This window comes from Macaca mulatta, chromosome 15 (genome assembly GCF_049350105.2).
Source record: "Macaca mulatta isolate MMU2019108-1 chromosome 15, T2T-MMU8v2.0, whole genome shotgun sequence".
In the NCBI taxonomy this organism is placed as follows: Eukaryota; Metazoa; Chordata; class Mammalia; order Primates; family Cercopithecidae; genus Macaca; species Macaca mulatta.
Genome location: NC_133420.1, coordinates 42365746 through 42384116, shown reverse-complemented (window position 1 = coordinate 42384116; position 18371 = coordinate 42365746). Strand labels below are relative to the sequence as shown.

General features: G+C 39.9%; 1 long non-coding RNA gene across 1 annotated transcript in view; it reads right to left on the bottom strand.

The window, feature by feature from the left end:
- Window positions 1–15213, bottom strand: part of LOC114672630 (uncharacterized) — a 36377-nt gene extending 21164 nt beyond the window's left edge. The window contains exon 1 of the long non-coding RNA XR_003723028.2: window positions 15045–15213. This is a non-coding gene — a long non-coding RNA (uncharacterized LOC114672630). The remainder of the gene's footprint in view (window positions 1–15044) is intronic.
- Between the last annotated feature and the right edge of the window lie 3158 nt (window positions 15214–18371).

The window sequence follows — 18371 nt, the reverse complement described above, 5'->3', positions numbered from 1 at the left end:
AGAGAGAAATCAAGGTTTGAAGGAGTGTCTAACTAAGTTCATACAGCTAACAATTAGCAAGGCAGGGGTTCAAAATTATTATCTTCTAGTCCTAGATCCTTTTGTCTGTTATTTGAGGGCAGATATATTTTGATGAATTGGCATATAAGCTGCCTGTGCTAGAGCTTCAGTTCACTAACAGAACCACAAAATATATTTTATAATGTAAATTGCTTGTCCTGTTAAAAGTGCATTTACTTTCCCAATTTTTAAAAAGTGAAAGGATGAGCGCAAAAGCCAGTAAATTAAAAAGTAAAATTCTCTGCAAGCTAACCTGACACACAAGAGTCCAGATGTTCATCAACTTCTATTAAAGGCCATTTACACAAGAATTTCCTTGCTCCACACAAGCAACCACATGAATTACCATTGCAATAATAATAATAATAATAATAATAATAATAATAAGACTTGCTTTATTCATTCTTCACTAACCAGCCCTGGTACAGAAGCCAAATAGAACGTTTTACTTCCCTCAAATACACATTTTGACATATGCATTTTTATTTTCTTAAGAGTTGTCATTGTTATATTCTCACAAACTGTCACCAAATGACTGACTCTGTGAGGCTTTTATTGATCTTGGGGGTCCACTCATAATGCTGCCCTTCAGAACCTGAATGAACTCAGATGCTCAGCCGCAGTTTCCAGAATCCATTTCTCTCAAGTCCCGTGGTCCCCTAGTAAATATCTTTTTTTTTAATGTCCCCTTTTCATTTTATTTTTGCTCATTGAAATACCATTTGGTTCAAATGAAAACTTAAAGCCTTTTTCCAATACTGTCCCTTCTCTTTTGCATGTGCAAATGTCACTCTCTAACTCATTGCCATCAGCACACTATACCAGCTGCTTGGGAAGGCCTTACCTGCCCTATGAGCCTACAAGCTCCTTGAGGGAAGGGACTGATAGGTCAGAGACAGCCTTTTGTAAGTCTGGACTATGTTCATGTTAATGCTCTTGCTCTTTGTTAAGGGCCAGATTCACAGATATGCTGTAGAGGATGTGCTGTGTTTTCCTGCACGTGTGGTGGGGGATGCAGCTTCCGTTGAGGCTCTGAGTAGCAAGCGATGACCATAAAGGCATTTTACCACACCCTTCTCATCACCTCAGCAATTGGAAACACTGATCCCAAAGGAAAAACAATCACGGAGTACTCAGGGTAAAGAGACAGAGTGCTCACTCATTCAACAAATATCTATTGGGCATCTTCCATGTGCCAGACACTCTCAGGGGCTGAGGATAGGAGGCTGGAGGAGGGCCTGAGACTCATAGTGCTTATAATAAGAGGATAGGTATAGACAATACATCAAATAAATAAGTGAAATGAGTCACATGTTTAATGGGAGAAATTGTATGCAAAAAAATTAAATAAGATGATGATAGTTAACATTAATTTGATTGCACATTTCAAAATTGCTAGAAGAGAATAAGTTGAATGTTTCTAGCATAATGAAAAGCTAAATATTTAAGATGTTGGATATCCTAATTACCCTGATTAGGATTGTATGAAGGTATGAAATTATTACATGTACTCCCAAAATATGTACATCAAATATGTATCAATATAAATAAATAATAATAAAGCAGGAAAATGAGACAAGGCTTCAGTGGGAATATTATATAAGGTGGTCAGAAAGGGCTTTCTTGAGAAGATATCTTTGGAGCAATGACCTGAAGAGGTGACGAAGTGACCCAGGCACATATTTATGGTACCTTACCTCTAGTCAGAGGAATAGTGAGTGCAGAGGCCCAAGGAAAGAGCAAGCGTAGCATGTTGGAAGAGGGACAAAGAGTCTAAGATAGTTGGTGTGGAGACAGAAAAGAAAAGGTTGTTGACATCATGGGGAGGCAGATTGGAGAGGCATTTGTAGGCCATTTTAAGGACAGGCTTCCAGTCTGAGCAAGCTGCAAAATTTAAGAGAGTTTTAAGCTAAGGAGAGCTGTTATCTGATTTATGTTCTAAAAAAGCTGCTTAGTTTTCTGCCTTGAAACTAGGGGAATGGGATAGCAGCAAAGACATTATTAGTTAGGAGGCTCCTGCACTAATCTAGCAAAATACAATGGCATCTTGCTGTGGAAGGGGGATAAGTGGATGAATTCTGTATTCATTAATGGATTCGAGATGATGGGGGATGTTGAACAAAAGAGGTCAAAGGTTACTCTAGCAACTGCAGGTTAGAACAGGCACTTCATGAGGTAGGGAAAACTACTAGAGAGCAAGTTTGTTTATTTGCTGTATGTGTGGAAGATAAAAGGTTGGGTTCTAGTCATGTTAAGTTTGGGATGCTGATTAGACGTACACAAAGAAATACTGATCAGGCAGTTCATTTAATAAACAAATCTGAAAGTCCAAGAAACAGGTCTGGGCTAAAAAATAAAATGTTTTATATTTATCTGAAATAAGAATGCTTTTTCACCCAAAAATATTAACCCTAGATAAGAAAGTGTCCAAAGACGAAGACCTGGGCATTTCAATATTAAGAATTCCAAAGGAGACTAAGGTGTGAGCAGAAAGAACAAGAAAAACAAGGAGAGTTTGATGTTCTAGAAATAAGCGAACATAATATTTTAAGGGAAAGCCATTATAAGGCGACTATAGCTTCTCAAGAAAACATAGTTGGTTGCTTGGTCCTTTAAGGCTGCTGCATCTCAAAACAGCCTGACAAAGGTAGGATGGAAAAATGGAAAAAGAAATGTATCTATCAATGTCCTTCTCTGTTCCTGTTTTCCATTGACAAAAGTCTTCCTGGTGGGTAGATTCCTGGTTTGACTCTACCAAGTATCATCCAGGTGAATGTGAAAAGGGTTTTATCACCCAGCCTGTGTATGCGGCCAGAGGCTCCATGGATCCCATCAAGGCTGGAGCTTCCGGGGCTCTAACTGCAGTGGGCCTGATGGAGGCCATTACCAAAACTAGTCCCTCACCCAGGAAAAGGTGAAAGCTGGGCTTTGTAACCATCAGGATAGTTTGAACCACCTGTGGTGCTATTCTGGCTAGCAAACAAGGCAAGTGGATGAGCTTCAGGAAGCACTTAACACCAAGTAGATATGGAATGTGCTTAAACTTGGTCAGTTTCCTCTGTGAAGGGAGAAGTCATTCGTTGCATTGCTGTTTTCTTTCTCAGTTCCACCAAAACAAACTCTTATTTGTCTTTCTTGCTTAGTCGTATATCATCTCTTTCATAAAGCCTTTCGAAACAATTTCAGCCTTTCTTCCTCTTTTCTGTCTCAGTGCCTGAACTGGTCAATCAAGGATTTTATTTTGAATTTAAAAATTCTGGGAATCCAGGTTTGATTCTACCACCTATCAGTCAAGTGAATCTGAGTAGACCATTCTTCCTTTCTTTACATCATGTCAATTTAGTACTTTGTGTAAGCTAGAGGAAATTATATTTGCTTGCAGTATCACCTAAGAAGATCATTAGATTACCACATGTGATAATACTTTTATAAAACATAACATTGCGTACATCATCATCATCATCATCATAATTCTATCTTTGTTTCCTGTGAATGAGACCTTGAGGCCAAGAATGAGGCATCTTCTTTTATCTGTCCCCCAAATTTCTAGTGCAATGATAAGCCACTCAATGACAACTATTGGCCCAAACAAACTTGGAAAGGAAAAAAAAATACAAATCCTTTGCTTCAAATTCTTTGTGGAACTTGGTTAGCCATAAATAAATAAATAAGCACATGTAAATAAATTACAAATCCAACTGTGTGCCTTGCCCTCAACTCTGTGTTTGACGTTAAAAACCAAGCCTCCCTCTTTTAAAATTGAAATATGAAACATTATGTTTGATTTTTTTTCCCTTTTAGATACAGAGCTGTGGTTGCAGAAATAATTTAATATACTGCACTGCATTTCTCCCACAAGTGTGCCAATTCTGATTACATGTTTCCAGATGCCCTTGTTTGTTGTGGTTCTTTCACTAGTACCTGGCCAAGGAGCTGAACGGCTTATCTCTGTAGGTAGCTCTGGCCAGCAACACTCAGTCAATAGGTGCTCTACGTACAAAGAGCGCCCGCAGGATCATTCACACTGAGGTCAGCATTCTAGAGTCCTCTGGACTCCCAAGCTCAGCACCTGTACTTTATGTTTAAGTGCCAAGAAATTGAGGAAGAAGTTGAACTGGCCAAGATAGTCCAGCAGGCAACAAGCCTAAAACAGATTTAATAAAAGATCTCATTCCTTTCCACCATGTTTTTGTGAGATATTTCATGGGAATTGCCACTTGGGATGTGCATACAGCCAGCCTGGAGCATGGCCAACCACAAGCTTAAGGCTTTCAAAGGCTAACTCCTGGTCTATAGGCAGAAAACCTCAAGGAGTGGAGACTGCTTCCAAAATTCTCCAGCCCATGAGCTTTTTGCAACAGTGTGAGAGTGGGCACTAGAAAGTATATTGTTCGAGTACAGAGATTTAAATTCTAATTGAAATGCAGCAATTTATTCACTATTACCTTAGACAAGTCCATTTTTCTCTGCAGGCCTCAGTATTCCCATCTCTAAAATGAGAGGCCTCGGGTATCTAAGGTATTTTTCAGTTACACTCTTTTGTAATATGCTCCATGGAGGCAAACAGCTGTGCTATATGGCAAAAAAACAGCGTTCAATCTTGAGCCACACATCCTGGGTTCCTGTTGGCTGTAGTTTTTACTACCTTCTGGCTACATGATTTTATCCAAGTTTTCCCCTCCTTGAGCTTCAGTTTCTCCAAATATAAAACAAAGAAGGAACTGAGCAAACACGCCAATCTCCATTTTGATATTCTGGCATCCTAGTTCACTGTACTCCTTTGTTTCGTATTGGACAGCAAGGCTGTATCCTATACCCCATCAGCTGCCACATCTAGAGAAAAAGAAATCTGTGAAAACTTCCAAGGGGCAATCAGAGATGCTCTCTTTAAACCCTCTCACCTCAGAAAGGCTTGAAGTTTGAACTTCTCTCCCATAATCCCTTTGCTCAGGAGAAAAGATTAAGGTATAGTCCTAGCTATAAGGATGCAGGAAAATGCGCTGCTTTGAGGTGAATCAAAATCTTCACCTTCTACTTTTGGTTTTGCACTTACCTGTGTGTATTGGGGAGTGGCGGTAGGGTTAAGACTCAACGTTTACTTTCTGAGTTTTCCAATTATTAACTGTTGCCAGCTTTACATATGCATTTAGTGTCCCAATTACATCTTGGGTTCCAGCCCAAACACAGTTGCTCTGGTTGCTCCCATTGCCTAGAAAACCTATCTGTCTTCTCTTGCCCATTGCTCTTCAATAGCATATAATCATGATCATACTATTACTGCTAATAATAACAACAATAATAAAACAATTATCACTTACTAAGTCATCCTTATGTGCATTATAGTACAGTGTGATTTATATACATATCACATCTCTCCTAAAGTTGGACTCCAAGTAAATATTTTTTGGTACCTCTCACCTTGCCTAGGACAAGAAGAATGATAGGCACTCAAGAAATGATAGATTCAATTATCTCATTTAATCATCACATGGGATTGGAGGAAAATATGTCAAGAGATGCTCAGAATCTTCTCAAGGTCACACAGCTAATGTAAATGTCAGAGCTAAGATTCAAACAGAAGTCTGCAAGATCATAAATTTCATCAGGATCTGTATTGCAACAAAGTACTTGCATAAACTTCAAGCTTTTTTTTTAAATCTCTCAGGGAAGAAGGCATCAGGTTGTAATGAGAGCTGGACAAACTGGGAATAGCTAGTAAAAGCAACCTGGACATCGAAGTTTCTACATGTGTATTTTGGTAGAGAAGTTGGAGGGAGCAGTGTACATGGTAGCAGAAGAATTGCTGGTCAAATACCCTTTTCTCTTCCACTTGAAAGGCCTCTCTCTTTTAAGTACATATTGATTAGAGTCCAAATATCTCAATTCTATTCTTAGCCCAGCACCTTAATTACAATGGATTCTCAGTTAAGCCTGATGGTTCAGTTCCCTACCATCCTCCACCCCAAACCCCTTTTAACACAGAGATCAGAATAATGCCTCAGAATGGCTTTCTTTTTTAAAGAAATGATGATCTATGAGAAAAATATATTAACAACATTATATTCATGGTAAATATTTTAACCTTAATGACTCAGAGTCATTTCTCTTGGCAGACAAAATTTCAATGCCTAACTTAAAAAATAGAGTTATGTAATATTTATGGTTAAATAATAATATTGATAACAACAGCAACAACAACAACAATAATCAATTTTAAGCACTTCTATGTAGCAGGCACTATGCTAAAATAATTATATGCATTATTTCATTAAATACAATCAACATCCTATAAAGTAAATACCATTATTATTTTTACTTTGTAAAACTTGGCCTTAGAGAAGTGAATAAATTTACCCACAGCAGCTAGTGAGTGAAAGAATTTGCAGTCTTTCTGGCCCCGGAGTCTAAGTTCTTAATTATTGACATAAACTGATTCTCCTAGTGAGAAACAGGATGATACTTCAAGAGCTGTAAGATATAGATTTGGGAATCAGAGGGGTTAACTCCCAAAGGAAACAGACATAATATGAGTAGAATAAGAAAATGCACATGCGAGTGCCTTTGCTTTTTTAAAGGATTAGAAAAATTTAAGCAATTGCTCTGTATGTCATAGAATTTTACATCAGGGACAAGGAGACCTTCATGACCACCAGCAGCCGACCTTAATGCCTCTTTCACTTGAATATCACTTTATAGTTATCCGGCAAAGCTTATTCCACAGTACAGTTGCATAGTTTCTTGTGAAGTAGCTTAGTCAGACTTGGACACTGTAGTGCAGAATGCTTAAGTGTTTGGCTTCAGATCACAAAGTTAATACATGGAAGTGCCAGGTGTCAAATCTTTGTCATTCTGTTCCAGTTACAGGATTCTTTCTTACAGATAAAAAAGAGTTTGATGAATTTTAAGCATCTTGACAAAAAGTTCAGTTATTTGGTAGCTTTGTCAAAATGGTTTTTAGAGACACTGGGGAAAAATCAGAGAGAGCAAAAATGTGTTTTGGATAATTCATCAGAAATATTATAACAAGATTTAGGTCTTTCAGAAGGAACTACACACTATTAAATGCACCAAATCATGACCAGCAAATATGCAGGTTTTCTGGCTTTCAAGAGCTGAAATTAGGTAGCTTCTCCTGAACATGGGGAAAAGGATCCAGAATTTTCCTTCTTCACAAATACTCAGGAATGAAATCACAGAAGATTTGGAGGTCAAGGACTTCAATTAAAATCTTGCACAGTTTTCTCTACAAGATTGTGAGATCCATCACTAGATCCTTTTGTGATATTAAGGCTGAGTTATGAGTATGAATTTAAGCAATGGGAACCACCCTGTGTGTGTACATCTATGAAAATGTTCAATCCAAATGGAATCCAGATCACAGGGGAGGAATATGTCTGAGAGGCAGCATTGTTACTTATACCACAAATCATTTTTTTCCTTTCCATTTTATAAATTCCACTCCAGGATGAAACATTCAAGCTGTGGAAACATACAAGATCAGTTTCTCTTAGTGGCTATCATGGACATACTGAAGGAAGATGAGGACTGGCCTTGAGCTATCTTGTGGAAGCTCATTTGGGGTGTCAATTCCAGGCTTGTGTTTGAAACTTAGAATTTGGGGATGTCAGTTCTAGGCTTCTATGTAACTTAGATTTTTTTTGTGTGTATGTTTTTTATTCTATCCTGGTGATGTTTTCCAGACTGAATGCACTATTGTGGTTTCTATAGAAAAAGAGGAAAACTGGAATAATAATACTCCATGGTGTTTGTAGTTTCCTGCTCCATGTGTGGAGTTAGAAAGAGAAGAGGAATGAACGTTAACATAGTGTGGGCTACTCCAGCAGAGCAGGGGCTTGGGGAAGGTCTTAGGAATGGCTTTGGGAGGGTAGGCCCTGAATTATGTGTTGGTGAAGAGGTTAGGATAGTCAAAGCACCACACTTTGATTACTTTCTCTACTTATCTCAAGGTCTGACTCCCTGCTATTCCTCCAATATGACAGGCATCCTCCTGCCTCAGGATCCTTGCACCAGCTGTGATCTCTACTCAGAATACTCTTCTTCAAAGCTGACTCCCATAACACCTACAATGCTTGTTCAAATCCCATTTTTTTCAGTGAGGCTCACTCTGATGACCCTATTTCAAACTGCAACTTGCATCCTCCCTAAATCCTTGTTTCCCCATACTTACTACTTTCTAACAAACTTGTGTATTTATTTAAATTTGTTTTTAGTTTCCTTTTAGAAGGTATGCTCTGAAAAAGAGAGGATTTCCATCTACTTTGTTCACTGATAAATCCCAAGCACACAGAATAGGGCTAGCGTAGGATATAGGCACTCAGATATTTTTTAAATAAGTGGTTAATATTTTTCATATTGTTTCCTTTAATTACTTTTTTATCACATTATGATGTAAAGCCTATCCATATACTTCCTTTTAAAGTTATTTCTTTCTGCTGGGTGTGATGGTTCATGTCTGTAATCCTAGCAATTTGGGAGGCTGAGGTGGGCCTATTACTTGGAGATCAGGAGTTCAAGACCAGCCTGCCAACATAGCAAAACTCTATCTCTACAGAAAAATACAAAAAATTAGCCAGGCCTGGTGGCACATGCCTGTAATTCCAGCTATTCTGGTGGCTGAGACAGGAGAATTACTTGAACCCGGAAGGCGGAGGTTACAGTGAGACAAGATCATGCCACTGCACTTCAGCCTGGACTACAGAGTGAGACCCTGTCTCAAAATAAAATAAAATAAAATAAAATAAAGTTTTTTTTTCAAAAGATACCAATTTAGTAAACATGCTCAAGGGATACAACTGTACCTATGTCCAAGTCATTTTAGTTTTACAAATACATAATTAGTCAAATCAAAAAAGGCATGTCTGACAGATGAATGAATGTTAAGTCAATGCTAAATAACCTTTAAGGGGAAAGGGTGAGGAGGCAGAGGTGCTTGTATGTATCATCTTCCAGGAGCCAGGCATTGGCAAACACCACTATTACAAATAAAAGCCTGAGATTCTGAAAACTTAAGTGACTTATGGAGGTTACACAGCTAATAAAAAGAAGCGGTATGATTTAGATTCATTATTCCTGACTCCAAATCCTATGATTTACTGCAACATAGTGTACTATCTTCAAACTGTAAATTCTTCAGAAATGGTTATTGTAGACAATTTACATGTTGGATGCAGTGATGTGCCATGCAGATACCTCCATGCAGATACCTGGGAAAAGGGACTCCTTTTCCCAGATGTTGGGATTGCTGTTCACTCTCAGCTCTCCAGCTACCAACTGCCCTCTACTGCAGGGAGCCTCCTCACCCTAGGTCACACCCCTTCCCAGGGCCAGCCCATATCCAGTATTCTTCAATGTGGGGTACAAAAACATGGCCCTCTTGCCTCATGTGGAACAACTCTGAAGGCCATCCCAGCTCCAGCACTTCTGGTGGGACTCATGGAAGCCTCTGTTGTGACTTCATGGGACCCAACTCCTCCCTTTGCCCAGCCCTAGTGCCTTCACACTCCCAAAGGTGTATCTCCCAAAAGCACCCCTTGATGAACTTCTAACACACAAATCTCAGCCTTGGAGTCTGTTTACAGGGAGTCTGATCAATGTCAATATATTAGGTGGTATTGTTGTGTTCAGAGATTAGTGAACTCAACAATACTAGGAGCATATTCCTTAGATAAGGTCCCAGACCATGTGCACTGTTGGGAACTCCTAGTTTCACAAAATTTGAGGCACTCTCTCCTAACTTCCAGAAGCACTTCGGCAAAAACAAATATGATACACAATTTCACCCTTTTGAGATCACCTGTTAATTTGACTACCTTGGTAGTACATCACCAATTTGACAGTTGTATTTGTCCATTCTCACATTGTGATAAAGAAATACCTGAGACTGAGTAATTTATAAAGCAAAGAGGTTCAATTGGCTCAAGATTCTGCAGACTGCACAGGAAGCTTAGCAGCTTCTGCTTTAGGGGAGGCCTCAGGAAGCTTCCAATCATGGCAGCAGGCAAAGAGGGAGCAGGCATCTTACATGGCAGAAGCAGGAGCATGAAAGTGAAGGGAGAGATGCACACTTTTAAACGACCAGAACTCACGAGAACTCACTCATTACCATGAGAACAGCACCAAGGGAGTGGTGCTAACCCATTCATAAGAAATCTACTCCCAAGATCCAATCACCTCCCATCAGGTCCCACCTCCAACACTGGGGATTACAATTCAACAGGAGACTTGGTAGGGGGCAGGAAGGGAGGTGGACACAGATCTAAACCACATTAGCAGTCATCACAGCCAGCAGGTAACTTACTCTGAAAGCTCCTACATTCAATAAATAAGATCAACTGTGAGCTGGGAATTATGCTGTAGTACAAGAAAGTCAAAGGTGCATAAACCTAGTTCTATCCTCAAGTAGCTCTTAGTTTAGAAAATGATACTCTAACTTTTGTTCACCAGAACCACCCAACAAGCTTGTTAAAAATTCTCATGCTTTGTCTTGGAATCAGAACTAATAATGATTTCTGCAGGGTTCTAATATTAATATTGTGACACAAGTGATTCATGAACCACTTGTGGAGAAATTCAAATCCCAAAGATGACATAAAACATACATTGCTAGGTCTAACCATACTAAACACCAGATACTGTGCTAGAATCTGTGAAGAATTTTAAAGAGCACATGGAATGTAGTCCATATCCGTGGACTATAGTCCAAAGTACATAAAGACATATAATCTACTAGGAGTGATAATATTCCAATAAATCTATGTATGTTTAATTTTAAAAATTACATATTAGGTAACATGCTAGCCTCCAAGGCAACACAAAGGTGAAAATACATGGTTCTCCTCCTCAAAAAGTTCCATTAGCGCTAGATAAGTGTAATTAATTTCTGCCTTCACTCATTTACCTATTTGTTGCATCAATTAATTCATTTCTTTATGCATTCAATAAATATTTACAAAATAGCTGCTAAGTGAAATGTGCTATCATCATGGCAGGAAAATACGTGGTAAGTACCTACAGAAAAGTACCAATATCACCAATATCGTAGTATGGGAGGGTTGACACCTTAGCTTGCATACATTTTTCAATATCTAAGTCTTGGATAATTCAAATGCTGCCTATGGCAATGAAATGCAGTCATCTTAAGGTAGTAATCACTGTTAATATATGTGTAATTGGATAACCCTAATTCACTTTAGCTTAAAAAATCTGTGGGCGGGAATTGGTGGTAAGAGTTTTCTTTGGTTTGGCTGATTCAAATGAACCATTTTTGAATTTGGAGAATTTCGTAATCACTAGCCTGACTGGCCCGCACTAGCAGTTTTCTGGATTTCTAGGAAAATCTCTGGTATGCGTCATAGTGAAGAAGTATTCCAACAAAGAAAGGGGATAAATGAAGAATCACAATCATTTAGAAAGAATTCACTGAGAAATAGAGATCTGCGTGGTGTAACTGAGAATTGCACAATGCGATTGCAGGGCATGCGGGATGCATGACAGGTGGGGCTGCCTGCTCTTCCCCCTCGCCCTCCTGAGGCATCAGGGTGAATCAATCTGAGATCTCATTTCTATAGAGCACAGTTGGATCACAAACTGAAAACATACCACAGACATCCACTACCAGTTAATTAGAATTGGCATAAAATATGTTATCTAGTTTCCATTCCTACTGCTGCTTTTTGGATTTAAGAGTGTGGAGACTGGCCAGTCACGGTGGCTCATGTCTGTAGTCCCAGCACTTTGGGAGGCTGAGGTGGGTGGATCACTTGAGGTCAGGAATTCAAGACCAGCCTGACCACAGTGGTGAAACCCCGTCTCTACTAAACACAAAAAGTTAGCCTGGCCTGGTGGCGAGCACCTGTATTCCCCGCTACTTGGGAGGCTGAGGCAGGAGAATCACTTGAACCCGGGAGACGGAGGTTCCAGTGAGCCGAGATCATGCTATTGCACCCCAGCCTAGGCAACAAGAGTAAAATTATGTCTTTAAAAAAAAAATGTGTAGAGATTTTGAATTTAGGTTCAGTTCTACGAACCGGATATTTCCAGATATTTTCAACTGACTTAGTTTCTCTTGATATTAGCTCATTTGTCTTTCTGGTAGATTACCTATCTAACTAATGCCTGTGTGTGTTTATGAAGATTGGGGCAGAAAATAGGTGACTCAGCATTGAGAAAAGAAAGCGGGCAAAGGCCAACCTGCTCATGAATAACAGGGCTTTGTTTGACATGGTCCCTGACTTCCTCACTTCTGTGCCTTCTCTCCACTGGATGCACTGGCCCACCTGCAATCTACCTTTTGGATATTTTGAACTCCTATCATTTTCCTGAACTTCTATTATTTTTCTTTCACTTTATCGCTTATATGCTATAATAAATGCTGTTTTCTTTGTCTGAATAAACACCTCTTTCTTCACCCCTTGCCAAATTCAGGACTACTTATCGCTTGACTACGCAATGTATTGAAATTCATTCTTTAGCTTTCATGGCCCGTCCTCTGACGTTCTTGTTAGTGGCATCCGTCTGGGTCATACCATACATACCACATCCTTCCACCACTCCCTGTAGTACCCTTATCTCGGCAAGAGCCTTTGACTGTATCTCTTTTGTAATACACATTTTGTGTAACAAAATTACATGTTAGATTTTATAAAGCAAAGAATAATTTAAAAGAAACTCATAAAAAATAGTGAAGGTTTGGTTATACATTTATCCCATTACCATTTACTAAGTCACTTCTCTATGCCGTGAAATGAAAAAATTAAGAAGAAAATAGCACTGCCTTTCCCGTCAAAGTGTTCACAGCCTAGTAATAGAGACAGACTCAAAATATTTGACTTTAAAATAATGAGGAATTGGGTACTAATAATTTGTTCATATTAATGGAGTACCTGCAGACTTCATCTTTTCAGGCTGCTATGACAAAATATTAATAGCTTAAACTGGATAATTAATAATCAACAGATTTTGTTGCTTGTATTTCTGGAGGCTGGGAAGTTCAAGGTCAAGGCACTAACAGATTCAGTGTCTGGTGAGGGCCTGTTCCTCAGATGGCACTTTCTGATCCTCACATGGTGGAAGGGGCAAGACACCTTTCTTCAACCTTTTTTATAAGGGCCCTAATCCCATTCATGAGGGCAGAGCCCTAAGGACTTAATAACTTCCCAAAAGGCCTCCCCTCTTAATGTTATTATATCATGTTGGGTACTAGGTTCCAACATACGAATTTTGCAGTGTGAGGGAGGGGTGCACAAACATTCAGACCATAGCAACTGCTATTTGCCAGGCACTGTTCTAGGCAGTGGGGTGTACAGGTATGCAAAGCCAAGCCTCACACTCAGTGAGCTTCTATTACAGAGCTTTCAGTGGGAAATCTGAAAAGCCATGAAGTTTACAGGAGGAAAAGCCTTATTCTGCCTAGGGTGGGAGTTTAGATCTGGCTTTTATGAGGAGATGACATGTTCACTGGGCCCAGTGGAGCAAATGCAGTACTAACTTTTAAGGGTGAAGGAATGCTCACTTAACTATGGAGCATCTAATGCATGATGAATGTGGTTGTAGGGAGCAGAGTTCCTGGCATGAAGTAGGTACTTGATAAATGTATCATATTTGGATAAATAACCCAAATCCAAAAATGAGTACTCATTTGAGAGTCCCTTCCCTCAAGGATCATGCAGTCCAGTGGAGAAGTTCATTCACTCTCATTCACTCATAACAATATGGCAAATGAAAGGAGAAGCCAAGAGTGGACAGAATGGAAACTCTAAAACATACATTCCTCTCCTATCACCATCCTCCCAAACATCCGCTAGTCCCTCTGTTTCCTCCTCTGAAAGCTTATATTCTTCTTGGGAGTTCTGAGTTCTCTGGTGTATCTGTTTCTTTTGCTGGGTGCTTCACCTTGGCTTCCTCCCAAATGCCTCCAGCAAATGTTTATTTTTATAAATGTTGTATACACAGGGCAGAAGATAGAGAAAGGGGTGAGCCAGAGTCATTTACGAAAGCACTTTGGCACTCTGCTCTGGAAATCATTTCCGCAGGAGGCTACCCTGGACAGAGTGCACTTACTCTCAGACCTCCCATCCCCACTTCCAAGCAGAAGTCAATGCAATTTTTATTTACAGTCAGAAGCTCCATGAAATTCTGAGCCAAAAGGCTTCTTTCCTGAAAAGCTGGTAGTGGCCTCCAACATTCAGCTATCACCTTTAACAGGAACTGTATGCTGTTTGCACCAAACAAATAACCAGGCACCTGGGTCAGAAGCAGAATTAAGGACCTAATTTGTCTCCATCCATGGATATTTAATCGACACCTACTTGTGCAAATCCTATCACAGCCACTGAGAACACAAGACATAGGATCCTAAAAGAGCAGGAAGAGGCTGTCTTTTATTGATGACATATCATATATTGTCATGATTTACATACATAAAAAAGATATTATCATCCCGCTTTACAGATTGGGGAAAGGAGGAAAGAAGGAAGGGGAGGGAAGGGAAGGGAAGGGGAGAGGAGTGGAGGGGAGAGGAGGGGAGGGGAGGGGAGGGAAGGGAAGGGAAGGGAAGGGAAGGGAAGGGAAGGGAAGGGAAGGGAAGGGAAGGGAAGGGAAGGGAAAGGAGTAGGGGAGGGAGAAATGGAAGGAGGGAGGAAAGGAGGGAGGGAGGAACAGAGGTAGGGAGGATTTGAAGTTCTGTAACTTGTATAAAACCCACAGCTCATGAATAAGCTTTCTGCTCTTTTTCTCTTCATCACTCTTAAATCACACTTTCACCTCCACCTCTCCACCAAAATTGTTGTTATCAAGGTTATTATATATAAACCTAATTATTATAATAATGATTGACACCCACATTGCTATACACAAAAGTCAAACATTAATTCTCATCTTGGTTCACTGATTAGCAACATATAATACAGTTGACTGCCTCCTTGTCCTTGAAACTCTTTCTTCACTTGGCATCTGAGACATCTTACATGATCTCTTGGTTTTCCTGGTGCTTCACTGCCAGCACTTTCTCAGTCTCTTTAGCTGGCTTCTGCTTGTCAACATCATCTTCTGCTATTGAAGTATCTCAGAACTCAGCCCTTGGACACATTGTTTGTTTTATATACATTCACTTTCTTGGTGACCTCCTTCTGTCTCATGCCTCAAATCCCACCTGCATACCAATAGCTCTAATGTCCTCTATTCTGTACCACTTCTCTAAACTTCAGCTTGATATATACAACAGCATACTTGCTCTCTCTCCTTGGGTGTCTCAAACTTATCAGTTTCAAAATTAAATTCCCATTTTTCCCCACCAAACCTACTCCTCTGATAGACTCCCCAGTCTCAGTTCATGGCAACTTCATCTTTCCTGTTGCTCAGAACAAAAAGCCTCTTTTGGTTACACCTCACACCCAATCTGATGGCATACTGGTTTGTGTTACCCCCAAAATACATCCTGGATGCAGCAATTTCTCACCATCTGCCCTGTGACCAGCCTGCTGCAACTCTCAGTCTTCTCTTATCCAGATTACTTCTTGGAGGCTCTTCCTTTGTATTTGCCCCATACAGCCTGGTCTTAACTCAGTCACCAGTGTGATCCTAATAAACCTGTTAGACTTCTTGTTCCTGAACTCACAGCTCTCCAAAGGTCTCTCGTTTTATTCAGAGTAAAATCCAAAGACCTTAAAACAACTGAAAGGACCATACTCCCTGTTCCCTCCCTGAACTCATCACTTATGCCCCACCCCCATCCCAGCCACTCTGCTCTGGCCACACTAGCCTGCCTGCAGTCCCCTCTATCTGAAATTCTGTCCCCCAGAAACCTACACAGCTGATTTTTACATCTCCTTCAGGTCTTCACTCCAATGAGACTTTCTCAGCAAAGACATACTTGACCACTTTTCTTAAAATTAAAATCCTATCCCAACATTTATTTTGTTTCTCTCTCTTGTTCTATTTTTCTCCATAGAAATACCTCCATCATGTATTCTATATATCTTATTTGTTTTGTGTATTTTATCTCATTTCCCACACTAGAAAGTAAGCTTCTAAGGGCAATACTGGTCCTCTCCACTGATATATATATGTAACTAATCTAATAATACATAAAAAATAAATATTAATTGACAGTGAATAATTGTGAGACATATATCTCACAGCACTTTAGAGAAGCATATGTCATGTATGGGAACTTCAATTAATATTTATTAAGTAAATAAATCCAAACAAGAAAGAAAAAGAGAGACATCACTGAGGCTTTTCATAAGCAAGGAAGACTTTGTGGAGAAGAAAATAAAAATAATTTTTGAGTACTTACTGTGTGCCAGATACTATGCTAAGTGTCTTACAGCTATTATCTCATTAAACTCTCTTAATGACTCTGTGAAATAAGTTCATAAAATCACTGTGTCCATTTTACAGATTAGAAAACTGTTGTGTCAAAAGGCTAACCCAAAATCCGTGCAACAATTTGTATAAGATGCCAGGAGCCAGACCTTTAACTCTCTGGTTGCCAACCATGGGGTACCATTTTAGAAATCTCTCTTAGAGATGAAACTATCCTACTTGAATTAAAGAGAGAAAAAAAAATAAAAAAGAGTTACATTTGAAAAGAACAACTGTTTATTAATTTATTTCTTTATTTATTCAATAACTGTTATTATTAGCTCCTTAAAGCAATTCCCTTATACTGTGTGCTGTACCCATCAGATGGAAAAATGAATGAAACATTGCCTGCTCTCAGTGAGCTTACAATCTAGCACAGCCTAATTAGTGTAAAATTATCAGTATTTTATTTATTTTTGTATTATTATTATTTTTTTTTCTGAAACAGAGTTTCACTCTTGTTGCCCAGGCTGGAGTGCAATGGCACGATCTCGGCTCACAGCAACCTCCGCCTCCCAGGTTCAAGCGATTCTCCTGCCTCAGCCTCCCAAGTAGCTGGGATTACAGGCATGTGCCACCACACCCCTCTAATTTTGTATTTTTAGTCGAGATGGGGTTTCTCCATGTTGGTCAGGCTGGTCTCAAACTCCCGACCTCAGGTAATCTACCCGCCTCGGCCTCCCAAAGTGCTGGGATTATAGGCCTGAGCCACCGCGCCCGGCCAGTTATCAGTATTTTAACAGCTTTGTGCTTTAAGAGCGCAGAGAAGGGAGCAATTGATTTCCTTAGGGATGTAGTTATACAAGAAATATCTCAAAGACAGATGGCATGTAAACATAAGCCCACAGAATGGATTACACCATTGCTAAATGCAGAAAGTGGTTTTCAGGCAGAGGCTGTAGCAAGAGTATGGGATCTGCTCAAGGAAAAGAGCTTAGCAGGTAAAAATAAGGAGATGAACATGCCTTAAGGGTGGTAGGAAGCCATTGCCACGTTTAATCTGGGTTGTGGGCTGGTCAGATCTGTGCTTCATTGAGGTCACTCTGAGAGTCATCAGGGAAGATGGATGGCAAGGGATAAAAAGGGAGACAGGGTGCTGGGTTAGGGCCTTGTGACATCTGGGAGAAAATGGTGAAACCAGAGTTGATATGATTAGGCTTTATGTCCCGACTCAAATCTCATCTTGAATTGTAGTCCCCGTAATCCCCACATGTTAAGGGAGAGACCAGGGAGGTAACTGAATTATAAGGGCATTTTTCTCCATGCTGTTTTCGTGATAATAAGTGAGTTATCATGAGATCTGATGGTTTTATAAGTGTTTGATAGTTCTTCCTGCATTGATTCTCCTTCCTGCCACCTTGTGAGGAAGGTGCCCTGCTTTCCCTTTGCCTTCCCCCATGACTGTAAGTTTCCTGAGGCCTCCTCAGCCGTGCAGAACTGTGAGTCAATTCAACCTCTTTCCTTTATAAATTACCCAATCTCGGGCAGTTCTTTACAGCAGAGTGAAAACGGACTAATACAAGTGCTAAGTCAGGAGAAGTGAGAATGATGACTCAGGTATCCATACTTAGAGAATTAATCAGTTATCCTCAAATGTGGATGTCCATTGAATGACCCAGGGAGCTTTTAACAACTCTGGAACCCCACACACAGCCCAAACCAATTACATCAGAAATTTTGGTCATGGGGCAGAGTATCAACAGCTTGTAAGGCTCCACAAGTAATTCGAATGTGTAGCTAAGTTTGAGAATCACTGGTTTATGAATTACTGGGTCTGGATGACTAGTTGCATATGACTGGGAAGAAAGAAGGAGGACATAAAGAGAGATTTTCTAGCTCACATGACCTGGGGAAACGCTATTGGTTTAAGGTCTTGTCTCCTGAATCAGAGTGGCTACAACAGGTGCTTGATGATAGCCTTGGGCAAA